We start from the raw sequence: 12,821 nt of genomic DNA, 5'->3' as shown, positions 1-12,821 counted from the left end.
CTCACCTTTCTCAGAGTGTGGCTGATGGGTTCTTACCACCAACCTTAAACCACCAACCAAAGTACCACTAGAACGTTAGTGACTACATGGGGGACCTGAATAGAATAGGAAAAGAATCAGACTTTTTCTATTCTTAACAGCTCCTGGTAGTACAGTTGTTAAGTGCTGTCAAGTTGAGTATACGATTCATAGCAACCCTTTGAACAACAGATCTGAACCCTGGCCTATCTTATTGCTTGCCATAAAATCCTTTCCCACTCAGGACAACCCATGTGTGCAGGGTGCATCTACTCCATTGGTTTTCAGGTGATGCATTTATTAGGTGTTAGAGTCAACTCCAAATCATAGTGCTTTCTGTAAAACATGAAAACCTTGCCTGAGCCTCCATCATTCTAAGCTGTGCTTATGTGCAGTGTTGGAGTCACTGTGTCAGTCTCCCTTGTTGAAGTTCTTCCTCTCCTTTGGTGACTCTTCACTTTCCCAAGGACCAGCGCCTGTCCAACATGAGACAGTCTCACCATTCTTGACTCTAAGGAGCACATGAACTGCATTTTTAAGACTGGAGGGATGACTCTTCTGATTTCTCTCTGTCCTGCGCCCTCTGGGGGCCAAAAGATATTCTGCAACATCCTCTATTCCATACCAAAGGAATGACACTGGTTAACTCTTCAGTAGTATTTTGGTGCATGCAGCAGATTTAATAATTTATTGATGTGGTTCTGATTTAAAGTCTGTATTGTGTTCTATGATTCACTGTGGAATCTCAAGCTGTGTATTGCCTTCATGTACAATCTACTTTTAGAGGTTAATTTTAAGACAGGTGACATTCTTGACAAAACAAATGAAAACACAGAGACTAGCCTTGTTTCTTCACAAGTGCCAGAATGGAAAAATGGAATATGATTCTAAAAAAAGTATTGGTTTTCAGTATGAACATTTTAAAGGATGCAAATAAGTAACAAAGTGCTATGAAAATAGTTATCGTCAGTGTAATCTGAACAGCTAATTTGTTAATTGAAAAATAAAAAGTAGATAAACTGGGAAACAAAAATGATGCAATTGTCTTGTGAATATCTAATGTATACATTCCCTGTCAATCTTGTTGGAAAGCTGAGGTTTCAAGGTATCTGCTGATAGAGGGCTTGCACTGTTGTATCAAATCAGACAATGAGTTTGATATCTAGTTTTTTTCTTTAAACTGGAAGACATACTTTCAAACATTTGCAAAGCGAACTGACAGTATAAACACTTTGAATATCTCCATTAAAAAAAAAATTTACCCTTACCAAAAATTCCCTTCCAACTCCTTCCCCCACCCCCCAAAAAATACCCTTCATGTTCCATTATTCGACATTATATATAATTAAGCACTTTACCTTCCCCAAAACTCCCCTCAGAAATGCAAACTCATTGCCTTTCAGTCAGAACCAACCCATAGCTGACCTTTCAGTGGATTCTCAGAGCCTGTAAATCTCACAGGAGATTGCCAGTCTTTGTCTCATGGAGCCATTGGTGGATTTGACCCTCCAGAGAGACCAAGCCTTTCCCTACAGACTATACCACCTGAGCTCCATGCTTACAAAAGTACGGATGAAATAGAATTTTGGAAGAAAGCCACCAATTCTTGCTAAGCATACAGTTCAGCTGATAGAACCGGAGTTGAAGGTAGTGATGATCAGAGTGTCTACATAGTTGCCCTCTTGGTGCCCTGATACTCCAGTGGCTCTTGGCATCAGCCCACATGCATTATAAGGGAATAGGTGGAGCTGTTACATGGAGGTCAGATAGAGGACAGTAAGAGCACACTCTCGATTCCAAATGAGCATTGGTACTAGTTTCTGGCATCCCAAAACCTAACTCCAATCCAGTTGTTCCTTTACCACTCTTGCTTCTGAACCACCCTGTTGTAGGTTGTATTTATCTTTCATCTGGGTTATTGCAATAAATTCTAACTCCCTTCAACACTGTCTATTCTCAACACAGAAGTCAAAGTAATTCTTCTAAAGGTAAATATAATGATGCTCTTCTATTCAAAATTCTCCAGTAGCTCCTTAGCTCTCCCAAAGAAAAACAAAACTGGCATCATTTCATAATATCCCAGGATCACCATATACCCTTCCCACTTCCCTAGCCCTTATTTATTATAGGTCCTCTTATTTTTCTACCCTCTGCCCACTCTGTTCCAGCCATCTTGCCTGCCTTACTTGGGCCTGAACTTGTCAACCATGCTCCCTTCTTTTCAAGACATTGGAGGAGAAAAGACTTACTATTCTCTTTTATTATTATTATTTATTAATTTTAATAAAAGCATACAGAGACTTAGGGTTTCCAGTCATTCATTGTTGCACTTTTCTCCCTGCCCACCCCCCATCACTCTTCTCCTTGAAAAGAAAAAGAAAAACTCTTTCATTGTTATACGATCCTTCCCCCCAAGTTCACTCCACTATGTAGCCTTCAGTCTGGACTTCTGAAATGACAAGAATCCCAGTTCATATGTCCCTTTTAAATAGTTCTCTCCCTCATCTATTTCAATGCAGTATACATCATTTCTCCCCTCCTTTTCTGTCTTCTCTCAACCCTGATGTCAGTCCCGTTTTACAACAGTGGCCCTATGCAATATTTGTCCTTTTGTGACTGAGACATTTCACTCAGCATAATGTCCACCAGGGTCACCTATTTTGTATATGTCATGAGATCCTTGTTTTTCAATGCAGCATAGTATTTCATTGTGTGACTATACCAGAGCTTCTCTATCCATTTGTTTGTTGATGGGCACTTGGGTTGTTTCCAGCTCTTTGTTATTGTAAACAAAGCTACGATAAACATGGGTGTGCATATATCTACTTGGATGACAGTTACGGTTTCTTGAGGGAATATTCCCAATAGTGGAATTGTGGGGTCAAATGGTATTTCTATTTGCAACTTTTTGAGAAAGTGCCATACAGCCTTCCACAGTGGTTGCACCATTTTATACTCCCATCAATAGTGAATAAGGGTTCCAGTTTCTCCACAACCTCACCAGCATTTGGTGTCTGCTGTTCTGATAAATTTTGCTATTCTTACTGGGATGAAATGTTATCTTGGAGTTGTTTTTAACTTTTCTTTCTTAATAGAAAATTTTCCCCCAGATAGCTACATGGTTTTGTCCCTCATTTTCATTCAGACTTTGCTCAAAAGTTTATATGGTTTTCCCCTTGTTTATATTCAGACTTTGTTCAGATGTCACCATCTCTGTAAGATCTCCACTTTTCTTTAGTGCAAATCACATCCCCCCCATACTGATGTGGCACATCCACTCTGCTTCTTTCACAGTCTGTATTGCCTTCTAGTACAAGATTATGTTTGTATGACTCCCAACTCCAGTATATTTGTTCCAGAAACACAGAGATTCTCATGTATCTTGTTCAGTGATGTATTTTCCTTGGCCTTGAAGAGTGCTTGGGCATATATTGGTTACCACCATACCAATTACATCTCATAATGTTCCTGTAGCATGAAGTAGAACCGCCCCGTAGGGTTTCCAAGAATGTAAATATGGGAGTAGACGGCCACATCTTTCTCCCACAGGTGCGTTTCAACTGTTGACTTTCTATTAGCGGCTCAGTATTTAGCTTAGGCGTGGCCAAGAGTCATTCATTCTTGGGCACATGTTTTTATTGTTGTTGTGAGGTGCTATCTAGTCAGCCACAATTCATAGTGAACAACATATCAGAACTTTGATAGATGAGCAACAGATCAAAACCTTGACCTATCCTGGGCCGCCTTCGTGATTTCTGCAATGCCCAAGCCCCTTGTTACAATCAGTGTATCAATCCATCTCCTTGAGCATTGTCCTTTCTCTCTCCCTGATCTTCCTCCTTTTCCAGCATGAGGTCTCTTTCCCAGGACTGACTTCTCCTGACAACATGCCCAGAGTTTCACCATTCTTGCTTCTAAGGAGCATTCTGGTTGCACTTCTTCTAAGACAGATTTTTTTCCCTTTTCTTTTGGCAATCCATGGAATATTTCATACTCTTCACTAACACCATAGTCCGAATTCTTCATCATCAATTCTTTGGTCTTCCTTATTCACGAACTTACATATTCATAGGAAGTAACCTAAAATAGTATGGCTTGGATCAGGTGCACCTTAGTCTTTAAACTGATAGATATCTTTGCTTTTTAGCACTTTGCAGAGGTCCTCGACAGCAGGTTTTCCCAGTACAACTTGTCTTTTGATATCTTGACTAATGCCATCATGAGTAATGATTGTGGAGCCATGTAAAATGAAGTTCTTGACTTCAATCCTTTTTTCCCATTTACAATGATGTTACCTTTTGATCCAGTGGTGAGGATTCCCCCCCCTCCCCGGATGTTGAGATATAACCCATATTGAAGGTTGTATTCTTTTATATTTTTCATTAAAAGCTTCCATTTTCTTCACTTTCTTCAAGCAAAGTTGTTATCATCTGCAAAACAAATTGTTATTGAGTCTTCCTCCAATCCTGATGTCACTTTCTGATAGTGCAGCTTCTTGATCGATTTGCTAAGCATACAGACTGAATAGATATTGAGAAAGGATACAACCCTGACACATACACATACTTTTCCTGATTTTAACCAGATCAAATATCCCCTTGTTCTGTTGGAACAACAGCTTCTTGTTCTATAGATAGATTTTGCATGAGCACCATCAAGTGTTCTGAGATTGCTTTCTTAATGTTTTAATAATTTGTTATGATCTACACATGTTGTTGTTAGGTGCTCTTGAGTCATGTACAACTCATAGCAACCCTGTAAACAACACATCTGAACTCTGCGCTATCCTGCACCATCCTTATCATCCCCAACAAACTTCTGTTACCAAAGTCACTGTATCAGTTCACCTCACTGAGCATCTTCCTCTCCTTTGCTGACCCTCCACTTTTCCAAGTATAATGTCCTCCTTCACACAATAAACTCTCTTAACAGTAAGCCTAAAGTGCATGAGATGAAACTTCGTCATCCTTGCCTCTAAGGAGCGCTCTACATTGTTGTTCTTATGTGCCATCAAGTCACTTGCGACTCATAGCAATCCAATCTAGGGTTCATTGTCTCTGATACACCTATCCCCATTACCCCAGACACTGAGTCAATCCATCTCATCCAGGATCTTCTTCTCTTGCACTGTCCTTCTAACCTTCCAAGCATGATGAGCCTCTCCAAGGACTGGTCCCTCCTTGCAACATGCCCAAAGTATGTCAGATGAAGCTTCAGAATCTTTGCTTCCAAGGAGCAGCCTGGTTTCATCCTCTCTAGAAGGAACCTGTTTGTTCACTTAGCAGTCCATGGTATATTCAATACTCTTCTCCAGCACCACAGCTCAAAGACATCGATTTTCCTATCATCTCTAGTCATTGTCCAGCTTTCTGATGTATAGCAAGTAATTGGAAAGACCTAGACCAGGTGTACCTTGGTATACAGGCTGATATCATTGCTCTTCAGTACTCTGGAGAGGTCCCTGAGGGCAGACTTTTCTAATGGAATTCGTCTTCTGATTTCTTGGCTGCTGGTGCCAAGAGTGTTGACTTTGGAGCCAAGCAAACAGAAGCTGTTAACAATCTCAATCTCTTCACCATAAACAAGCATTTTTTCAAGATGGAAAACATAAGGATCTTCTAGCCATACTTCCAGCAAAAGCATTAATGGAATAATAAGACAAATGCAAGCACAGAAATTATTCTTTGGAAACCTGCACTCATGAACTTCTTGAGCCTGGCAACTGGCTTAGTGGTCTACTGATCCCTCCCATCAGATTGCTCTTTCTGCTTCTGTCTATAGAGTACGCAGAATGCAAACAAACTTCTGTCCAATCTCTTTTGTATACGTAACATTCCACTTAACAAGTCTGCTTGTTCTGCTACAGCGATAGGAAAAAATCCGCTACCAAGTCTATTTCTGTTAAGTCAAGTTTGAATTTAGAGCAGCTGATCATAACTATTTGTCTTGTACAAAACCATACTATGCATTCCATGAGAGACATTTACTCTTTTTTGAAGGATATTTTACCAAGTTTTCTTCTTTGCTCCCAGTTTTGTTAGCATACTTCCTACCTCCATAACAGCTAAATGCAAAATGAAAAAGTACAAGAATATTGTAATCTTTCACATCCATAGTTAAGAATTGCTTGACTTGGACATTGTGGTTGTTAGGTGCAGATAAGTTGACTATGACTCATTGCGACCCTACAAACAAGGGAATTTAACTTTGCCCTCTCTTGTACCATCTTCACAAGCTTGGATATGATTAAAGCCATTTTTATAGTCATTGTGTCAATCCATCTTGTGGGGGTCTTACTCTCTTTTTCTGACCCTCCACCATTCCACCATATCTGTTTTCCATGGATTGGCCCCTCTTGACACATACCAAAAAGTTTTATCATCCTTGTCTCTCAGAAACACTCTGGTTGCACTTCCTCCACAACAGCCATGTTTGTCCTTTTGCCAGTCCATGGGATACTTAATATTCTTTGCCAGCATCACATTTCAAAGGCATCGATTTTTCTTCTATCATCTTGATTTATTGTCTAACTTCCCCATGCACAGGAAGCAATATAATAGCTTGGATCACACACAGCTATTCTTTAAACTGATAACATTGCTTGTTAGAACTCTGGAGAGATCCTCAGGAGCAGATTTTCCCAAGACAACACTTATTTTTGTTTATAGGGTTGCTGTAGCCGTGGGCATTGATTATAGGTAGTTAAGATGAAAAACCAATTCATAAAGTAAGTCTTAAACTCAAACTCATTGCCGTCAAGTTGAACTACTTCTTGGCCCTCCCTTTGGTGTCCAAAGCTATATACCACACAGGAGACTATCTTTCTCTCAAGGAGCCACTGATGGATTTGAACCACCAAAGAAGAGGAGCCTTTGGATAATCAGTGAAAACACCCTGTGGGCAGAGCAATTCCCTTACAGACTGCAGATGGTAACTGCAGATGTCTCCTTAGAATGGCAAGGACTCAAGTCCCAGGGCACAGTTCTACTTTATCCTAAAATAAACCAAACTTTCTGCCATCAGGTTGAGTCGGTCTAACTCATAGTGACTCTCCACTGGGCATCCTAGGCGGTCACTCTCTATGGGAGGAGACTGGCCACCATTCGCCTTTGGAATGGCTGGTAGATTTGAGTTGCCCACCTTTCACTTAGCGGCCTGACACTTAATGCACCACATCCTAGAAGATTATTCTGAATTTGAATCAACTTGATGGCACATAACAACATGTGTATAAGGAGATCTTTAACACAGATACAGGGAAAGTTCCTGTTTTGACCATTGACATATTTTTCAAGAACTTTTTTCCCCAAATTTTTTTATTGTTGTTTTTATTTCTAATTCTCAGGCTAGCCAGAATTTTATCCTAGAACAAAATGCCTGTAATTAATTCTAAACATGAATTCTGTTCTAGGTTTTAATTTCAGTGTTCCTGATCTTGAGTGAATGAGCCTTAACCATGCAGAATTCAGAACTAACTTCCTGTAATGAAGGAAGGAAGGAAGGAAGGGAGGGAGGGAGGGAGGGAGGACGGAAGGAAGGAAGGAAGGGCCAAGTAGTTCTGGGCTAGCGATAGGAGCTTGCGACCTCTACAATGGCATTCAGAAGACCATCATGCTCAAGCCAAGTGCTAACTCTTATTGCCTTCTAAGGAAGCTTAGTGGCACAATGGTTAAAGACTTAGCTGCTAGGGGAAGGATTGGCAGTTCAGTCTCACTTAGGTTCCTAAGAGAGAGATCTAGCAATCTGTTCTCTCGAGGTTTGTTGTTGATTGCCTTCGAGTTGAGCATAACTCAGCAACCCTATAAACAAAAGGCCTGAAGTTCCTCTGGATTACAGCCTAGATGCTCCATGGACCAGTTCTACTCTGTTACACGGGGTTGCAGTGACTTAGAATTCACTCAACAGTACACAACCACCACCACTGCCATCTTAGAATTCTTAACTTACGTTTTGTAGGTTAGATTGATAGAATAATGGAGCGTAACCTTGGAGGGATGGATGCTCGTTTGCTTTGCTTACTACCCCGTACATTTGCACATAGTGTTCACTCTGCCCCATGAACTCAGAATTCTGGTGGGGATGTAATTCATGAAAGGCCAGTAAGACTAAAGCACAAGACAAGCAAAGTTACTGTAATCAAGGGCACTGAAATCTCGGAAAGGGAACTGTTTTAGTTTAAACCTGAACTTCATTTTAAGAAAAAAAAGACAGTAGCATTCCAAGAAAACGTCTTACCTCTTTTTTTATGCTCTTTCTATTTTACTGATCACATCAACTGAAAATTATAGCTTGACGTGGATAGAACCACCCAAAGTTAGCTGTTCTTTTCAGCCCTTTGTTATTGGTAAAGCAAAGGTAGAGATCATCAGTTCACTGTATACATGGAGGAAGTGAAAGAAAAGTAAATGAGTTAGCTTCCTGTAGTATTTTTGCTATTCTAGTAAGCATTTATGAGCTACACAAATATATTGTACAATTTTGATGATTTTAATTTTTTTATGATTGTATTTTTAAGTCAAATGTTACACATAAAGCTGGTGTAATGACTGATATTAGAGGTCAGCTTAATTAGACTGTGGTTCTCTGTAGTTTTGCAGCCACCTTCCATTTCACTATCTGCTATGAGAGCTAGGTAGGTTAGAGGGAAGGGTTTTTGTGGGAGTGGTCTGTCTTCAGTGTATAAATTGACAGCAAAGCTAGCTCTCTCGGTGCTACACTCTTCTTCTAACCGTCTCTGATTCTTGGGACATACACCTGCAGAAGACGCCATCTGCTGACTTACCTGTGGATCTTAAGTGTGCCTGCCCCTTTAAACCAGCACAGATCACCAGTATGTCTCTGGATCCATAGATTAGGGGTTTGCTGGTCCCACAATTGTGGGAGTCATTTCCTTGAAGTAAATATTTCTATATTTGCATATTCATTCCACTGCCTTCGCTCTTCTAGAGACCAGACTAAGACAGCACCATCTAAAGATGAACACATCATTATATGTTTTTAATTTTAATTCTTGCTTACTTGGGCTGGCATTCATTCATGGCAATCTAGTGAATTTTGACTTACAGCAAGCCTTCAGCCGCTCTGGAGGTTATAAAATGCGAGCAGGTTGTCCATCTCTCACCTAGGAAGTCAGTCACTGGTAGATTCCGTCCGCTGAGGAAACTCTCAGCTTTTTGAGTTAGCAGCACAACACACTAGAGACCATACCACCAGGACATTTAAGGACATTACTACTGACTCACACCTGACCCTCCAATGGATTTTTGAGGCAGGAGGACATGCATTTTTTTCCCCAAGAATGATGTTGTTGTTGTGTGCCATTGAGTTACTCGCAACTCACAGTGACCCTATGCACAATAGCTCTGAATCCTGCTTTATGCGGATCCAACCTCATCGTCTCTGGCACACCTACTCCCATTACCCCAGTCAGTGAGTCAATCCATCTCACTAGAGTCTTCTTCTCTTGCACTGTCCTTTCACCCTCCCAAGCATGATGTTCCTCTGCAAGGACTGGTCCCTCCTTGCAACATGTCCAAAGTAAGTCAGATGGAGCTTCAGAATCCTTGCCTCTAAGGAGCAGCCTCACTTCACCCTCTTTAGGATGAACCTGTTTGTTCTTCTAGAAGTCTATAGTATCTTCAATACTCTTCTCCAGAACCACAGCTCAGCGGCATCAATTCTTCTATCATCCCTAGTCATTGTTCAGCTGTCTGATGCATAGAAAGTAATTGCAAAGTCCATGGCCTGGATGAGGTGCACCTCAGTCTCTAGACTGACATCATTGCTCTTCAGTATTCTGGAGAGGTCTCCAACAGCATTGATTTCCTGGCTGCTGGTACCAAGAGTGTTGATTGTGCAGCCAAGCAAATGGGAGCTGTTAACAATCTCAATCTCTTCACCATCTATCATGGATAACAAATATAAACAGTATGAAAAAGTGAGAGGGAACAAGGAAGAAGAAAAGGCCCTGTGTTTCTATTACACACTGGTTCTCCAAAACAGATGCAGCCCTGAAATAGTCCCATTTCTACTTCTGGTCTCACTGTCTCGAGGTTTGTCACATTTGTTAGCAGGGCCCAAATCCAATCCACTCACTGGAAAACTAGGTATATACCCCATCTGAGAGTTGAAGATTTGTCTTATTTGAAAACAGGGATGATAAAGAACCCAATTGTGTTTTACAGATAGGTCTGACCTGGTTAATAACCTTTAAGGGGCCCTGGTGGCATAGTCTGTGACATATTGTGCTACTCAAGGACCCTTTCTGTTTTCTGCACATCTGGGTCCAAAGGCTGTAAGGCTCCTGGTTTTTAGAATCCACTAGTGACCCCACAGGAGAAAGATGGGGCAGTCTCCTGTGTGAATATTTATAGCTTCAGAAACTACAAGCCTCTATGACTTGTAACCTGTGATGATGGAGAAGAGATCTGAATATCCCATGGATGCCAGAAGAACAAGCAAGCCTGTCCTGGAGGACGTGCAAATAGTGTGCTCCTTAGAGACAAGGATGGTGCAATTTCATCTCTCAGACTTTTGACCATGTTGGCAAGAGGGTCGGTCTTTGGAAAAAGACATCAAGCTGGGAAATTGGTGGAGGAGGGTCTGTGAAACAGAGCAAGACTTTCAACAAGATAGGTTGAAACAGTGACTCTAACAGTGAGTTCAAGAAGATAAGAGATGGTGAGGACGACGGTGAAGGACCAGGTAAGAGTCAGCATCTTTTGTTCAAAGGATTCCTATGAGTCAAAGTCTATTTGATGATCCCTAACAACAATAGCAGTTACACCAGTGAATTTGGTGTTTGAGAGTTTCTTTGTTCGTTTTCTGAGAAATAAACTCGGCGCTTTTATGTTGTAACATTCCAAGCACTTTCTGGACATTAAAACGTATTTGCTGTAAACTTAGCAACATTCTCCACCAGGTGTCTCTAGCAGATTTGCTCAGAGCTGGAGAAAGAAAGGCAAATCGTGGCAAAGCTCCAGTCTTAGTTAAATGACACATTTTCAAAGAAAACATCCTCTTTAAACAACTGAACCCTTACAACCATTATCTTTGTTTTACAGAAATACTCCTTAAGGAACTGGAAAATAAAGAGAAGTGAAAAGGAACTAAATTCAACTTGCAGACAATTTTTTTTTCTCCACATTTACTTTTTAAGATTTTAGTCTATTTTTCTAGAGTTATTTTTCTTTTATGTGTAAGAGAATGAAAACTGAGTCAGGTAGTAGGAGAAAATATTTGTAATAATAATAATAATCACCATCCAGAGAAATAAAGTAACAAAGCATCAAGACAGAGTTGATTCCAACTCATGAGAAAGCTAGAAGCCTATTGGAGGAGACCGTCTCAGCTTTCTTTAACGGAGTGGCAGGTGGATTCAAGCTGTCAGGGCTCTGATTAGCAGCCTGACATGTTACGCACTGTGCTACCAGGGCCCCTTTGGAAAAAGAGAGAAAGCTTAGTTTTAAAATGGTCAAAAGCTCCTAATAAAAGAATATTCAAATGACCAATAAATGTATGAAAAGGCTCAACATGAATTTCAACTCACAGAAACCCTATAGAACAGAGCCTGATAGAGTTTTCAGAGTTTTAATATATCATAGTCAATTAAAATGATATTAAATACTGGATTGGTTGGGAGGGAGGACTATAAGATAAACAATAACACTCACTGCTTACAACAATCATCCACATAAGTACAAAGGGCAGTGTTTGCCCAGGAATAAAGCACAGAAGTCAGAAAGGAGTCAGATAGAGGGACTAATGGAAATGAGAATCAAGGAGAAGAAATGGGAAGAATACTGTCACATTGTAGTTACTGCAATTTAGGTCGTAAAACAAAACATATGAAAGGTTGAACGGAAAATAAATTTGCTTTGTAAACTTTCACTCAAATCCCAACCAAAAAAGTAAGAAATAAAAGAAAATGAAATAAGAATATGGATTAATCTCATGCATTATTGAATGAAAGAAGTAGCATTTAAGAGGAGCACTATGACATTTATATGATTTAAAGACAAGTGGAACTAATGGGAGGCTGGGATGCGTCAAGATTTCCCTTCAGGAATAAAGACTTTCTCCTTCCAGCTGCTGAAAGGGCAGTAGATACCTCAGTTCTTGGTTCTCTTTGGGACGTGCCCCGCTAAAGAGAGCTGCCTGCTCAAGACATCTCTTCCCTGGGCTGAGCCTCGAGGTCTTCCACTCCAGCTTGAGACATTCCATTTCACAGATTCACGAGGACTTCACTGAAACTGTGGAGATTGAGACTCAGCCCGGCTTTTACTTGTACTAATTCCTTTTCCTCCATTTCCCTTCCACAGATGGTGGTGGTAATACCTGCACAGTACTACCTGTCTCAGAGTCTGCTTCCTGGGGAACCCAATTAGCAATGATGGGTTAGAGGAAAGGAAGCTCTCTTTGGCTGACAAATGGCTGAAAAAGAGTAGGAAGGAGGTTTCTAGGGTGACATTCTAGATCTTGGAACGAATCTACAGGATCCATCATTTCTTTTTGTTCATGTTGAAAAGATTTGTATATTTTGCTGTATACACGCGCGCGCACACACACACACACACACTACACCCTAAAAGTTTATAATAAGAAATTGAGACATACTTGGTGAATGTGCATATTTGAACACTTATTTAATTCTTTATTTAAGATAAATTGATAAAAGAGGAATTGCTAAATGAAAAAGAAACATTTTAAATTTAGATGTGCTGGAGAAGAGTATTGAGAATACCATGGACTGCTAGGAAAACAAACAGATTTGTCCTGGAGAGGGTTAAACCGGGTGGCTCCTT

General features: G+C 40.4%; 1 protein-coding gene across 1 annotated transcript in view; it reads left to right on the top strand.

The window, feature by feature from the left end:
• Positions 1 to 12,821, top strand: part of INPP1 (inositol polyphosphate-1-phosphatase) — a 51,277-nt gene that overhangs the window by 13,367 nt on the left and 25,089 nt on the right. The window lies entirely within an intron of this gene.

The sequence above is a fragment of the Elephantulus edwardii genome, unplaced genomic scaffold, assembly GCF_000299155.1.
Source record: "Elephantulus edwardii isolate Elephantulus edwardi_28Jun2011 unplaced genomic scaffold, EleEdw1.0 scaffold00001, whole genome shotgun sequence".
NCBI lineage: Eukaryota > Metazoa > Chordata > Mammalia > Macroscelidea > Macroscelididae > Elephantulus > Elephantulus edwardii.
Note: the sequence above shows the minus strand (reverse complement) of the source record. Positions and strands in the feature narration are given on the sequence as shown.